Source organism: Homalodisca vitripennis, chromosome 2, assembly GCF_021130785.1.
Source record: "Homalodisca vitripennis isolate AUS2020 chromosome 2, UT_GWSS_2.1, whole genome shotgun sequence".
Classification (NCBI taxonomy): domain Eukaryota; kingdom Metazoa; phylum Arthropoda; class Insecta; order Hemiptera; family Cicadellidae; genus Homalodisca; species Homalodisca vitripennis.
In genome coordinates this window covers 4,772,425-4,789,855 of record NC_060208.1, presented here as the reverse complement: position 1 = coordinate 4,789,855, position 17,431 = coordinate 4,772,425, and the positions used below count along the sequence as shown (strand labels likewise).

Sequence of the window (17,431 nt, the reverse complement as noted above, 5' to 3'; positions counted from 1 at the left end):
ATGCAACTCTAGCTTTAACCGATCTTAGTTATTTGTCAATACTTTATTAGACATTTGATACATGTATCTAAATATACTTTTTTATCACCACAATTTAATACAATTTCTTGTATTAGAAAACAATGAAAATCTATTGTGTGGTAGAGGAGGATTATGCTGCTTACAACACTTTTATATCTCCTCAAGTAGGAAGTAATTAGTAAAGTCAATTGGAAATCTTAAATGTACGCATACCTCAAGATAATACATTAAGTTGATATGTCTAAAAGACCTACATGAAACAAGAACAATCATGTATAAGAAACAAAATTTGGACAACCCTTTAAAAATGACAGGCACATTAAGGTTGCTATTACTGGATACTATGTGTTATTTCATATTTTTTACATAAGGATCACAAAAAAACTAAAATATTGAATATTAGGACAAGAAAGATAAAAATAATGTAACACAAGTACATGTGCCTAAAAAAGTTTTATTTTGTGATAGTGAGATAGAAAACAAAGGAAATCTTACTCTTGACACATAAATACAGATTAATAGTATTTTATTTATTTTAAAACTTAAAAAACAAATTATGAATTTATTTGATACAACACAAAACAAAGTTTCAAATAACGGTACATAGTACGACCCAGCAAGTCAATTCTGCACTAAGCAAGCTTCCGCATGTTTGGTTACCAGGTGTCTGCGCAGGTGAACTTTCTGTTTGGCCTTGTATGTGCAGAACAAACACGCATATTGAGGTTCAATTCCACAATCTGTCTTCTGATGCAGACTCAGCGACCGTTTGTACTTGTATGTCCGACCACAACTGCAAACAAACTGTCCAGGCCCCTCACCATTCGCTGAGGACAAAACATCTGTGAGAATTCTATTCAGGCAAATATTTTCTTAACAGTTCTGTGTCACTATAGATGTGTGATTTCTTCAAATATAGTAGCAAAACCAATTTATTTTAAATTCATTAACTTATGCAATAAATTGATATTTGCTCTAGGTTTAAAGTTTGTTTTTGATGCAAGAATGACAATGAAGGTAACAGGATACCATGATTGCACACATTTGCATTACATGTTACAAAAATAAATTGTAAATAAATAAAAATGCATTTGTCTCATCATATTTTGTTAACATATAACAATAGAAAATGTCCGTAATCAAGTTCTTTCTAACAATTAATAACAAACTTTAAACAAAGAACAGGATTTTGGAGACATTTTCCATTGTTCAGTTATACAAGAAATCAGTAATACTAAATTTCTGATTCATACACAACGCTCTAGTATGATTTGTTTATTTTAATTTTAATCTTAATTATTGTAGTTATAGGCTAGTTATTTACCTGAGAAAAATATCAGATTGCAAATTTTTAAACACAGTGTAGGAGTTCAGTTATAGCCTAGTGTCAAAATTATAATTTTATTTTAAGGTATGTTTATGAATATGTTATCCTTTATCAAATTAAATAATTTAAACTGATATTTTGATAAAAATACTACCATACTCAGGTTAATTAACTTATTCTACAGTCAAACAAATATAAGAAGCATGTAAAGTACTTCAGAATGTACAACAGGTTGTTCTCCTTAGCCCATGAAAACACACTGTTGTCTGACAGCATAGCAATATATTATAATCTGGTTATGTCTAGTTCTGGGCTATGTAACATTAATGTTGTTCTCCTTAGCCCATGAAAATCACACTGTTGTCTGACAGCATAGCAATATATTATAATCTGGTTCTGACAGTAACATTAATGTTGTTCTCCTTAGCCCATGAAAACACACTGTTGTCTGAACAGCATAGCAATATATTATAATCTGGTTATGTCTAGTTCTGGGCTATGTAACATTAATGTTTGTTCTCCTTAGCCCATGAAAAACACACTGTTGTCTGACAGCATAGCAATATATTATAATCTGGTTTATGTCTAGTTCTGGGCTATGTAACATTAATGTTGTTCTCCTTAGCCCATGAAAACACACTGTTGTCTGACAGCATAGCAATATATTATAATCTGGTTATGTCTAGTTCTGGGCTATGTAACATTAATGTTGTTCTCCTTAGCCATGAAAACACACTGTTGTCTGACAGCATAGCAATATATTATAATCTGGTTATGTCTAGTTCCTGGGCTATGTAACATTAATGTTGTTTCTCCTTAGCCCATGAAAACACAGTTGTCTGACAGCATAGCAATATATTATAATCTGGTTATGTCTAGTTCTGGGCTATGTAACATTAATGTTGTTCTCCTTAAGCCCATGAAAACACACTGTTGTCTGACAGCATAGCAATATATTATAATCTGGTTATGTCTAGTTCTGGGCTATGTAACATTAATGTTGTTCTCCTTAGCCCATTAAAAACACACTGTTGTCTGACAGCATAGCAATATATTATAATCTGGTTATGTCTAGTTCTGGGCTATGTAACATTAATGTTGTTCTCCTTAGCCCATGAAAAAACACACTGTTGTCTGACAGCATAGCAATATATTATAATCTGGTTATGTCTAGTTCTGGGCTATGTAAACATTAATGTTGTTCTCCTTAGCCCATGAAAACACACTGTTGTCTGACAGCATAGCAATATATTATAATCTGGTTATGTCTAGTTCTGGGCTATGTAACATTAATGTTTGTTCTCATTTAGCCCATGAAAACACACAGTTGTCTGACAGCATAGCAATATATTATAATCTGGTTATGTTTAGTTCTGGGCTATGTAACATTAATGTTGTTCTCATTAGCCCATGAAAACACACTGTTGTCTGACAGCATAGCAATATATTATAATCTGGTTATGTCTAGTCTGGGCTATGTAACATTAATGTTGTTCTCATTAGCCCATGAAAACACACAGTTGTCTGACAGCATAGCAATATATTATAATCTGGTTATGTTTAGTTCTGGGCTATGTAACATTAATGTTGTTCTCATTAGCCATGAAAAACACACTGTTGTCTGACAGCATAGCAATATATTATAATCTGGTTTATGTCTAGTTCTGGGCTATGTAAACATTAATGTTGTTCTCATTAGCCCATGAAAACACACTGTTGTCTGACAGCATAGCAATATATTATAATCTGGTTATGTCTAGTTCTGGGCTATGTAACATTAATGTTGTTCTCCTTAGCCCATGAAAAACACACTGTTGTCTGACAGCATAGCAATATATTATAATCTGGTTATGTCTAGTTCTGGGCTATGTAACATTAATGTTGTTCTCCTTAGCCCATGAAAACACACAAGTTGTCTGACAGCATAGCAATATATTATAATCTGGTTATGTCTAGTTCTGGGCTATGTAACATTAATGTTGTTCTCCTTAGCCCATGAAAACACACTGTTGTCTGACAGCATAGCAATATATTATAATCTGGTTATGTCTAGTTCTGGGCTATGTAACATTAATGTTGTTCTCCTTAGCCCATGAAAAACACACTGTTGTCTGACAGCATAGCAATATATTATAATCTGGTTATGTCTAGTTCTGGGCTATGTAACCATTAATGTTGTTCTCCTTAGCCCATGAAAACACACTGTTGTCTGACAGCATAGCAATATATTATAATCTGTTATGTCTAGTTCTGGGCTATGTAACATTAATGTTGTTCTCCTTAGCCCATGAAAAACACACTGTTGTCTGACAGCATAGCAAATTATATTATAATCTGGTTATGTCTAGTTCTGGGCTATGTAACATTAATGTTGTTCTCCTTAGCCCATGAAAACACACAGTTGTCTGACAGCATAGCAATATATTATAATCTGGTTATGTCTAGTTCTGGGCTATGTAACATTAATGTTGTTCTCCTTAGCCCATGAAAACACACTGTTGTCTGACAGCATAGCAATATATTATAATCTGGTTATGTCTAGTTCTGGGCTATGTAACATTAATGTTGTTCTCCTTAGCCCATGAAAACACACTGTTGTCTGACAGCATAGCAATATATTATAATCTGGTTATGTCTAGTTCTGGGCTATGTAACATTAATGTTGTTCTCATTAGCCCATGAAAACACACTGTTGTCTGACAGCATAGCAATATATTATAATCTGGTTATGTCTAGTTCTGGGCTATGTAACATTAATGTTGTTCTCATTAGCCCATGAAAACACACTGTTGTCTGACAGCATAGCAATATATTATAATCTGGTTATGTCTAGTTCTGGGCTATGTAACATTAATGTTGTTCTCCTTAGCCCATGAAAACACACTGTTGTCTGACAGCATAGCAATATATTATAATCTGGTTATGTCTAGTTCTGGGCTATGTAACATTAATGTTGTTCTCCTTAGCCCATGAAAACACACTGTTGTCTGACAGCATAGCAATATATTATAATCTGGTTATGTCTAGTTCTGGGCTATGTAACATTAATGTTGTTCTCCTTAGCCCATGAAAACACACAGTTGTCTGACAGCATAGCAATATATTATAATCTGGTTATGTCTAGTTCTGGGCTATGTAACATTAATGTTGTTCTCCTTAGCCCATGAAAACACACTGTTGTCTGACAGCATAGCAATATATTATAATCTGGTTATGTCTAGTTCTGGGCTATGTAACATTAATGTTGTTCTCATTAGCCCATGAAAACACACTGTTGTCTGACAGCATAGCAATATATTATAATCTGGTTATGTCTAGTTCTGGGCTATGTAACATTAATGTTGTTCTCCTTAGCCCATGAAAACACACTGTTGTCTGACAGCATAGCAATATATTATAATCTGGTTATGTCTAGTTCTGGGCTATGTAACATTAATGTTGTTCTCCTTAGCCCATGAAAACACACTGTTGTCTGACAGCATAGCAATATATTATAATCTGGTTATGTCTAGTTCTGGGCTATGTAACATTAATGTTGTTCTCCTTAGCCCATGAAAACACACAGTTGTCTGACAGCATAGCAATATATTATAATCTGGTTATGTCTAGTTCTGGGCTATGTAACATTAATTCACATCATCAGACCTAAAAAGTTATAACGTATAAATATTTTAACTGTTGGTCAATAAATTAAAACAAACATAAGATTTTAATATTTTTTATTTAATCCATTACATTTTGTTATGAAACAAAATCAATATCTTAAGCATGATTTCTTCTAAATAATTAGATCTAAAATCACCTTTGAACACACCACAGAGCCTTCCAATCACCCTGTACTCGTACATTTTAAATTTACTAAGGAACATACCAAACCATAAACTCACAAAAAACTATAAACAACAAACAATAGGTACTTTCTATAAAGGAGACATTTCTGTTAGGGGAACACTATCTTTACTATTTGGATCAGGACAGACAAAACACTACTTTGCTTTATTTTTATTGTTTGATTATAGACAATGAATCTTTTAAAATTTATAACAAACATTTATACAACGAAATGGATTTGATGTTGACAAGTACAGTATGCCTATTATGTCTCTTCAGAATAGCTACGTGGTTACAGGAATGTTTTAATGTCTGAATAAGAAAAGAAATTTCATCTTGTTAGTTATGGTACTGATATGTTTTAGCTATTCTACTGTACAATTCATGTCTTTTAAGCCTAAAATAAACTTGGCCAACATTTATTTAAATAACAAAAGTCAGTATAAATATAATTTAATCTAGTTTTATTTAAAACATAGCTTAGCTAAAATATGTGACTCCTAATTTAGTTATTTCTTACTTCACTTTACTTGTATTTTATAACACGTAGAAGACTAGTAAACATCAGGTGTAACTGAAATTAATTAAATACTAGTATTTCTGTTAATACATAATAAATTTAATGACAATATGTTAAGTAGTTCGCTATTTTAATTTTTATATGAAATGTAGTCAAACAAAAATTGGGAACTGTCATTACAGTTACTTCACTTCACTTATAGCAGTCAAAAAATAATTAAGTCATGTTGCCTACATGAACGTTTTAAATTTATTTGTTAAAGTAAGTAAACTACGTCATTACCAGCAGACCAAGCTGGGCAGTTTTGTTTTCTACCAGGAAAACCTTCACTGAAATTTAAGTTTGAAAATGTGTTGATTGTTAGCATTTATAAACGTAACATAATCATCGTGACTACCAGCAATAGTTCCAAATCGATAAGTTTACGTACAACCGCTGAACTAAAGTTTACTACTTAATACTTCCACCTTTGGTTCGATGGCTAGTTTTAAGATCAAAATTAATGAATTCCTCTTATGATTGTATGATGGCTATAGTTTTATCAAACATCATGAATAAAGAGCAGTCTATCACATGTTGAACCTTGTTTTCTCTTACTTTCAGGTCTAAGTGCTTACTTTAAAACTAGAATTAAACCTGAGCTGCACTGAGAGTACAACACCCGGTGTCGCTAACTTACTCTAGAAAAATCGGGACAAAGGCCTCAAAATTACTTTTTACACTCTTTTTGCACTTAAAAATCTCTTATTATCCATCCCATCTTTATATATTTATTTTGTATAAAAATAAGACTTATAAAGTCACATGATTGTCACTATTTCTTGTAATTTTTTAAAACTTAAATTTTAACCTAAGATATTTAAACAGAGATTTTAACATTTGTCAAGTAGGTACTTTTAAAAACAAAACTATTTACGTTGTTAACAAATTAACCAAAATAAATATAAATTTAAGCCTAATATAAAACTGTAATATTTAAATCATCATTTAATTTTAAATATTGTATGAATTATGCTTATTATACTTAAACAAATGTATATTATACACAAACAGTTTTAAAATGTAAATTTAATACCATTAATTCACATCTTAAACCCTATACTTGAGAAGCAGCAGAATTGAAGAAATGGTTTATTGAAAGAGTCATAATAATAATGATAACAAGAGACCTATCCATCTAAAACATTTAGGCCTAAATTCCTTACTGGTAAATCAACCGAGACTCATAACCTTAGTATTGCTGAAAACAAAGTTTTATTTTTATTTGTATCACGATTGAGTCCTAATACTACCTGTGAAGAACTAAAGTCTTACCTAAACATGAAAATTAATGGTAATTACATAGTGGAAAATCTAAATGCAAAGTGCCCAGAGCTACATGCCTGCTTCAAGGTAGGTGTACCTGCAAGTTGTTTTAAAGATATTTTTTCACCTGACTTTTGGCCCAGTACAGTGTTTGTGTCTAAATTTGTTACCAAGAGAAACTTAAACTCCCACAAGGAAGTTTTAAACTCCAACCCTCAACTCATAGGAGTCTCATAAATGATACTGTAGCTACCCATAAACCTAATTATAGTGAACATAATAAAGGACTAGGCCTAGGCCCACTTACAGTTTTCTCAATAAATATTCAATCTTTAAGAAATAAAGTTGATCTACTGGGACAGTCAAACCCATGTTATATGTCTTACGGAACATTGGCTTGCAATTGATGAAGTATCATTGTATGTTCCGGAGGGATTTATCGTTGGTGTCAGCTACTGCCGACAGCCTCCTTGGGTACATGGCGATACTTCAGTTTTAGTCAGAACTGGCATTTCTTTTGAATTTATTAAATATTAATAGTTACTGTGTAGATTATATTTGTGAGGCATGAGCAGTAATATTATTAGATTATAGTTTTATTGTCTTAAGTGTGTATCAGACACCCAACACAGATTTTTATAATTTTATTGACTGCTTAGAAAAATTACTTATCCATCTCTTATCTAGGCCTTTTAAATACTTTGGGCTTTCAGGTGACTTCAATTGAAAAATCCAGAAGTTAATTATTTCTTGAATATTCTTAGGTTTTTGGGTCTGTACCCTGCAAATACAAAACCTACATGTTATCAGGCATGCCAGGATAATGTTTTTACAAATAAAAATATAATGATAGGTCTTCTCTTGATAAACGTCTGATAAACAATGACAGTATTAGTGATTTAAGCCAAAGCCTTAGTTTTATTGATTGGAACTGTATATATAGTTTAACTGATGTATATACTGCCTTTTCAGTGTTCGTTCATGTTTTGTCTAATTATTTTAATATGTATTGTCCTATTGTTACTTGTAAAAATAATGCTAAATCTAAGATGTCGACTAATTGGTACACAGAGGAATTAAAATTAATGCGTTATTATATGTTAGTGTTGTATGATAAGTAGAAATCAACCTCCTCCATCACGGACAAAGTAGTTTTTATGAAGTTTAGAAAATTGTATTACCAATCAATACATGATGCTAAATTAGCTGCAAACAATATATTTATTAAGAACTCGCATAATAAATGCAAAGCTGCCAGGAAAATTGTTCACAACACAGAAAATAATGGGAACCTAGTCAATGAAAAATGTAAAATACCTATTTCCCCGACTAAGTTAAATAATTATTTTGTCAATGTACCTGTTAATATGAATTCCTATAATCAAACTAATGTAAATAATAAGGTACATTTTATGGATTTAGTGCATAATATGTCTATTTGCAAAGGTTTCTCATAGTTTTAAGTGGAAAATGGTAAAAAATAAAACGGTTAAAAATATTGTTGTTAAACTTTGTAATTCTTGTAGTGAGGATGTCTATGGGCTTTCAAATTATTTAGTTAAGAACATCATTGAATCAATTATAGAACCACTTGCATTTTTAATTAATCTAGTTATATTCCAGGGTCAGTCTCCAACTTGTTTAAAATTTGCTAAGATAACACCTATTTTTAAGAAGGGGGATATCCGTCTTGTGGAAAATTATTGCCCCATTGCCATTATTCCTGTGTTTAGTAAAATAATAGAATCATGTTTAATGACTCAATTGTATGATTATTTTATTACCAATAATCTAATGTACAGACACAGTATGGTTTTAGGCCTAAGCATTCCACCTCTCTTGCTCTGGAAACTTGTTGAGTATATTTTAAGTGAGTTAGAAGATAAAAAAACTGTTGGATCTAGTTTATTAGATTTAAGAAAGCCTTGGACCTTTCCTATTTCTAGTCTTTGTGAATGATTTTAGTTTTAATGTACCTATCTTTTCTGTATTATAACACAACGTTACTCTGTTCGGGTAACAATGCAGATAACGTTAAGGTAACGTAAATTGTCTATGTAATGCAATTGAACTGTCAAAAACTTTAAGTTTAGTTATTAATGAAAGCAAAACAGAAAACATTTTTTTTTCTTTAAATAATAACCTGTCAGTTGATAGTGACTTTTCCAAACATGTCAAACTTTTAGGTATACACATTAACACCACATTAAAGTGGGATGTACATGTTAATAATATTTGTAAGAAATTAGTAAAAATAAACTACCTGTTGCATAAATTAAAATCTACTGTAAGTCTAGATAATGACATATTTGGCCTTTTTAATACTTATTTAAATTATGGAATAAGACTATGGGGTAATTCAAGTGCTGCAAAAAGTCTTTCTATGGCAGAAAACAGCAGTAAGAATTATAGCTGGACTTGGTTATAGTGATTCCTATCTTATCAGTTTCACAAACTTGAATATTATGACCCTTGCTTCTCTGTATATTTATAACAATTTAATTCATACTAGAGAAAATATAAATAAATTTAACAGTCAGAGTTCAATACATGAATATGACACTAGGTATAAGTCTAACTTTGTTTTGCCTAGAATAAGACTTGATAAAAGCCATAAGAGCTTTAGCTACCAACAGTTTAAGATGTTTAACAAGTTACCAATGTTAGTTAGGAATCAGCCTATTAATAAGTTTAAAATTGCTATTTCTAAATGGCTTATTTCTAAAGCCTTTTACTCTACTGATGAATTTTAAAATTCTGATTGTTTAAATATTTTAACCTAGTTTTAGTACCTTTATGTACCAATGACAAAACCTATTGTAATAGAGATATTATTTAATGGTGAATAAAATCTGATTCTGATATCTCTACCAAAAAATTAAACACCTGTGTTTTTAAATTCCATCTTTGCCTGAGAATTACATTTTATGTTGATTGGCTGTTCCTGAATATGGTCAGGAAGTACAACCACATAGATTTTAAATAGATCTTATGTTAAACTAAATTACCAGCACTCTGTTAAATATTGTCCAATTTAATTTTTAAGTTAGACCAAGTGCTGTAATACAAGGTCTTTATATTCATTGATAAATTGCATCGGGAGATGTATCCTCAACAGCTTTCTCATTTTAAATTCAAAAACTTCCTGTACAATCAATAGGGTCTCAAACTAGAGTCTAGGCTGTGTGTCATCATAACTCACAACACTGCAAAGAACGCACTGAGGTCAATAATAACAGTGTTTTGTAAATAGATATGAATCCACATTTAATACCATCATAAATATACAGTCGTTTCTTTTGCAGATCTGGCCATTTTTTAGGCCTATTACAAACAAGAACACACAAATTGTTTGTCCCACTTTTATGTTTGCTGATCCAACAAACTGCAATATACTAGACTAATAAACCAACAAGCATCAACAATCACTCAATAAACAAATTAATAAGTGATTTTTACGAGGATCACTAACAAACCGTGTTCCCCCACCACTTTCCTATTATTCTAATACACTGTCCCTCCCTTGAAAATATTCTATGCCTCCTCAGGGTGTGCCCATCACCCAGGTTAAGAACCACTGATCAATAGAATGAATTTGTTTTCCAAATTATTATTTTCCAAAAGTAATTTCAAAGTAGTTTTGAACAAAACCTGTTTTCGAACTTTATGTATATTGTATAAGTTACATCATGTATATTTATATTTTTAGCATTAGAAAATTTATATTTTACTTATTATACTAAGTTTACTTACACATAACGGTGGTATTTATCAAATCATTTTACAATAAACTACATATCTCAATATTATGAAAGTGTTGATGATTTATTCGTTTATGCCTCTGTACTGTAAAGTCAGTTGAGAACAAACATAGATTAATTTGTAGTAAGGCCTATTTAATTATTTTTACAAAAAATCTGTAATTAATTAAATGAATGTTCATTAGGCCTAATTTATATTAATAGAAAATGCAAAATCCAAATATCAGTTATTCTTTTTAGAAAAAATATAATTCTTAATAAAATATTCATTTATGTTTATCTATTCGATTCATAATTAATAACTTAATTACTAAATATAGATCTTATATTTTGAAACGACCTAAAGTATTTAAAAATAACAAAATTCAAAGTTCCATCCCTTTACTAGAAACTATATACCGGGTGTCTAAAATTCACAACCCGTTGTCATAATGACATGTATGTAATTTTCACTTTAAGTTAAATAAAGCTTAGGTTCTTCTTAATAATGTAGTTTTTTCAGGTTCCTGGCAAGAAAAACAGTTAAAAACATAGCGGCCACTGGATATACCAAAGTTTATTATACTGCAGCCGATTCTTCAAACTCTACATACTACTGTAATCTGTACAATTTTTATAAATAGGTTTGAGAAAAACCATTGTTAAAACATTACACAGAATAGTAATGCATGACGCTCATGCAGTCTACATGACAATAGTAGAGCTGTTAGGAGGTAGCTCATCACCGCTAAGCCAAGCTACTGCATGACGAGATGAGCTTTTTGTTAGTGGTTCACAATGGGTTAAAAATAGGTCTAATATATTATTAATATATCATAATATTGAGTATTATGATTGGGTATCATAATACTCATTAATTGGGCATATTGAGTATTCTATACCCTCCAATATAAAATCTTTTTGGAGTTATATGAAGCAAATGCAGAAATCGCAGTCTATCCCAACTCGTCTGACTTTTAATCACACAGTTACTGATGACCCTCATGTCATGTGCAATCTTTTTGCTGGCTTCTTTCGCCTCAACTTTCAATCCCAGGAATGACACAACTTTAGACTTTCATTTTGCTAGCAACTTCAATGTAAATCGCTTCCATGTAAGTGAGGAAAGAGTACGGAAGGAGCTGGAGTCACTTGATGTCAACAAAGGTAAGTGGTCCTGATCTCATCCCACCTATAGTTCTCAAGAAATGTAGCGTTTCAGCTTTCAAAGCCTCTCACCAATTTACTTAACAGACTATTTATGGACGGCATCTTTCCGACAGCACTCAAGTCCAGTTATGTTGTGCCGATTCCTAAAACACCAAATGCTACTGATGTCACCAGCTTCAGGCCAATCGTCATCCAGCCTGCTTTGGCTAAGGTTGTGGAAGGTTTAGTGCTGGAATTGATATCTAATGACATAAAGAGTATCATTGTCCCCCAACAACATGGGTTTTTGCAAGGGTCGTTCCACCCAGACCAACCTTGTCATCTACACAGACTATATTCTTTCTGCGTTTAATCGAAGACATCAAGTGGACAGCAATTTATTTAGACCTTTCCAAGGCATTTGACAAGATTAGTCACTCACTTCTGATTTCCAAGCTCGAAGGATATGGTTTCTGCGGACTCTCTCTAGAATGGTTCAAGAGCTATTTAAGTGGACGCTCGCTGAGGGTCAAACTTGGAAACCATTTGTCTGAAGAATTTCCTCCCACCTCAGGTGTCCCACAGGGTCCAAGCTTGGCCCTATTCTTTTCAACTTGTTTGTCAACGACATCATCAGCCACCTATCATCGGAATATCTCCTCTTCGCAGATGACCTCAAGATATTCAAAGAAATCTACTCTCGTGATGACTGTCTCAATCTTCAACGTGATCTGAACCTAATTGCTGAGTGGTGCAATGATAATAAGATGGTCAATAACTCAACCAAATGTCTTACAATCACCTTCTGTCGTCTGAAGAATCCTGTTGCTTTCAATTACACTGTATCCCGGCGACATCAAGCGAGTGACCTCGATAAACGACCTTGGAGTAAGTTTGACTACAAATTTGTCACCCGATGCACACATTGATGCGGTATCTTTGAAGGCAAACAAAATGCTAGGATTCATTTTTCGAATGTCTAGAGGGGACGTTCGGTGACGAGACACTACTGCTCTTGTACAAGGCTTTAGTTCGGCCCTAATCTGGAATATTGTACTCTTGTTTGGTCCCCTCATTACGCATCTCATATTCACAAACTACAGAGTATTCAAAACAAATTTTGCAGACTTCAAGGAGTCCGGAGAGGTGCAGCCTATCGGGAGGTCTCTGTCCCCGCACTTGAGCAGGAATTTCTTCTGCCTACGCTGGAGTGCAGAAGGAGAATGTTTGATATTATTTTCCTGCACAAGCTTATCAACGGGGCGATCGATTCACTAGAGCTTCTGAGTAGGATATCCCTCTTGGTGCCTGCTGGAACCAGATCCAGGAATATGTTTTCAACCTGCCACCACTCAAACAATTACAGCTACCACGGTCCTATTGCTCGACTTCATAGGCGTGGAAACAGCATTCCTTCCGATGGTGATATGTTTTATGACAGCATCGCACACCTTAAAAAGAGACTGCAACAGTAATGAGTGATAGAGTTTTTTTCCCCTTAATATCAGTTTGGAGATGATGTTTGTGATTTTTCACTATTATAACATTATTTCACAAATCTTAATACTTATTTTATTATTCCACTGCATAAATCACTACTTTCTGTAATTTAATTAGTTGTTATTTATTTTGTTGATGTTATATTTAAGTTGCATGAAAATGTTGTGAAATTATTGTATATTGGCGGATGCCGTTGAAATAATAATAAATAAATAAATAATATATATTAGTTAGTGTGCTATGTTGGTAGCTAATAGCAGAGAATTACCATGTTCCACCTGTACACGTTATGTTTAGGCCTACAACTTCATTAGTCTAGAGTATTTTTGAGCAAAGTACGATAAGCAGACAGGTTTTTTATATCAATTAGTATTTATAATCATCGATGAATAATATACACATAATAAATACGAGATTATCAATCGATATCTACGAATCTACAGTCATAATAACAATCGCATTTGAAATTAAAATAATTAGCTTAACATACACGTTGACAATATAATGAATAATAAAGAAATGATAAGACAACAAAACAAAAATTTAGAACAGGAAATAGGAAAGTTATGGAACTATTTGTATGTTTTCTTCTGAGTAGTAATGATTAACCATTTTCAAGAATTGGTTGAAAGCATTCTCTCCAGAAACCTACTTATATCTCTCTTCTGTACAAATACTCACAGAGATGATCTGCAACTATGACGGTTGGTATGCCACTTTTTAAACTTAGTTTTACAGCACTCCACAAGCTTTCGACTATCTGAGTATTAACAACAGTTGCAGAGTTATAAAAGTTGTTACTACGGTTGATGGTCAAATGCACAAACCCACATTCACTTAACCCAAAATATGTCTTCGATACGTCTGAGACTACGGTTATTCACATAATGGGGATTTGAGAACCACCAACATCTTGAAGCCAAGAAAAACAAGTTTTATCATCTTTTAAAGTAATTTTAAGAAGTTTTCTAAAGTTGACTATTATTTTGAATTCAACAAAATCACTTAAATTAAAAAGTAAAATATAATTTTTATTATCTTAAAAAGTGTTTGAATTGTTATGTTACTTATTTTCCAAATTAATTAAGTAGTACCAGTTGCTTATATACATGGTTAGGTTGCAGTATAATAAGTGGCCACCAACACAATCAAATCAACAAGTATCAGTACAGTGGAGTCCCGCTAATCCGAACACGTGTAATCCGAACGGGTCCAGGAGGAATTATTTATAACGATAATGAACAGTTATAGGAACTAATTTCATACATAAACAAAAATGGGTGCATCATTTCGTACATAAACAAAGAAAACTTTAATTAAATAGACATACAGTATTTTATTAAGACAAATTGTGTACGGTACAGTACATAAATAATGAAGTTAAATACAGTACCAAATTGTAACTTATAGGTTAAGTATGAGCTAAATTACTGTATTAAGAAGTGAAATCAAACAAAAATTGGACGTACAGTACTGATATTATTATTGAGTACAATATTAATTGTTAAAAGACATAAATTCAGTTATTGTCTTCTGTCGCATTAAAGAGAGTCTATTGGATGACGCATAGATTCGTACAACTATTGAACGCGTGGACCCGTACAATATCCAGTACGCTCACATTGCTTAACAATAGAACTGTCACAGTAAATACGGTAAATGTGCTTAGTATTCGCAAACACGTTTATTTGTCAAGAAATACAATGCAACAGTCAGAAAACATGTTTTAATAAACAATGTTGATAATTCTATAACAAAATAGACCCATTCTCAAGTTTAAAACCGTATTTTTCTGTAATTCTGGCTAATCCGAACAATCACATAATCCGAATAGGGCTCGGTCCCAATTAGTCCGGATTAACGGGACTCTACTGTATTATTGAATACACTATTTTCCCTATAGATATTCATAATTAATCACTGCCAGCTGTTTTTATTTCATTTACATACAGAGTAGACGTGCGTCATTTCCAGGTGTTTTTATTTCATTTACGTATGGAGTAGACAAGTGCGTCATTGCCAGGTATTTTTATTTCACTTAAGTACGGAGTAGACTAGTGCGTCATTGCCAGCTCTATTTATTTCACTTACTGTAAGTACGGAGTAGACTAGTGCGTCATTGCCAGCTGTGCTTATTTCATTTATGTAGTAAATAGGCTAGTGATACCGGTAATAAGTAGGCTAGTGTGCCAGGCCGTTCTGGAACGGGAACTGTTCCGACTGGAACTAGTCCCAGTTCCATGTGTTCCGTTCTAACAGTGCTTGTCTACTTATTTAAGTTTTTAGCCAATTCAATTCAAGGCTATATATGAGTTATTAGTTGTTAATTAGTATAAATTAGTAATGATTTGAATATATCAATACAAAAAATTAAGTACAGATTGCCACATGGAAATATTGTGGTTGCCTGGAATCCAGAGCGGAACTCAAACATTTACCAGCCTATTCGTACCGCTAAACATGTCTGGAATGCCTGAAACTATTTGGCACGTCTAGGTTATATTGTATATGAAATACCTAATTACGTAAACGTAAACCTAATAACATAATTTGTTCCGACGTTTTGTTTTCTATAATTTTAGATGGTTATGTATAGCCTATGGATGATTCAATTGTAACTCAATTGTGTTGTTGGCCACGTATACTGCAGCCGATGGTTATAATTTAAGCCTAGTAATATGTTTCATCAATATCTGTATAAAAACCCAGGTCTACTTATCGTGCTCTAACTGTATTTTTCAGTATAGACCTAACATACTTCTTATGAATTATAACCACTTTTAACTCGCCACTTAAATGTTTTTCACCTCTTGACATTCTACTATGTTGAGCATGATTTTGTTAAGTGACCTTCACATACATGATAAATTAGAACTTGAGTAGGCTAAGAATAGGTTGGTAGTCTATCCAAATCCTTTTAGCAGGTTATTCTAGCGTTAATAATATAGCCTAGTAAAATAGTATTTTAAGTTTCATTAACATAATACAGACCACTGATTATTTGAAAACGCTGAAACTAAATATTACATTAGGTTTAGATACAGTACATTGTGCTTGTTTACTTACATAACCTCAATGTCAATAATTGACGCCTTGACTTTCACGTAAAACCACTGTTACAATAAAAAATATCCTTTAACTTTAAAATAATATCACTCTATATTCAAATTATCACTAATCTCAATATTATTAGGCTAACAGAAACATTATCAACTCTCAAGTAAACAAACATAACCCACTTCACCGTCGCCTCGCCAAATACGCGCCAACTCCATAGTCCATTTCCATTGTGATGCAACTAGCGGTAGGGATAGGGAGCAATCAGCTGTTAAAGAGTAGTAACTAGTAAGCAAGGATTCGGTGTAAAACATAGCAAGAGTGATTTGATGGATTCAGGGAGTATCTTGGTAGGTACCAACTGATACATAATCAAATTTTGGACTGTTTATTTTTAACCTAGAATGTTTACTTGCTTATGTTACTAAGGGTCCAAAAAATTTTAAACATGTAATACTGGCTGGTGATTTTTATTAATGTTGATATATTGAAAGCTAGTGACTCTGAAACTCTTGATTTTTTAAAATCTTTTAAGGTCCTTTAATTTGTACTGTACAAATAATGTACCAACTAAGGTTTAAGTCTTGCCTTGACAATATAGCTACTAATTTAGCTGCAGAAAACCTAGATATAGTTTTTGTTGAACCAAGGAGTAATATCTGATCACGCAGCAGGTATTTGGGTTAGCCTATATCTGGCCAATGAACATAGCCATAGTCGGGATGGCAGTACTATTAGACCTAAGCCCAATGACATGAAAGTTGGCCAAAAACGTCTCATGTCACAATATAGGTTAGGTAATCTAGTTTGAATGTTTAAGTGATTCTGACTGGAATTGTGTGTATCACAAAGATGTAAATATTGCTGTAAATAGTTTTTTTAAATAATTTTAACCATGCATTTTAATATTAGTTGCCCAAAGATATCTGTGATACCTAGATCTAAGAAATGCGATGTGATAAACTGGTTTACGCCAGAATT

General features: G+C 32.6%; 1 long non-coding RNA gene across 1 annotated transcript; it reads right to left on the bottom strand.

The window, feature by feature from the left end:
- Positions 1 to 455: 455 nt before the first annotated feature.
- LOC124356112 lies at positions 456 to 16,895 on the bottom strand. Its single transcript, XR_006921806.1, has 2 exons — positions 16,460 to 16,895; positions 456 to 848 (listed from the first exon to the last, which is right to left on the bottom strand). It is a non-coding gene; the product is annotated as an uncharacterized LOC124356112 (long non-coding RNA).
- Positions 16,896 to 17,431: the final 536 nt, after the last annotated feature.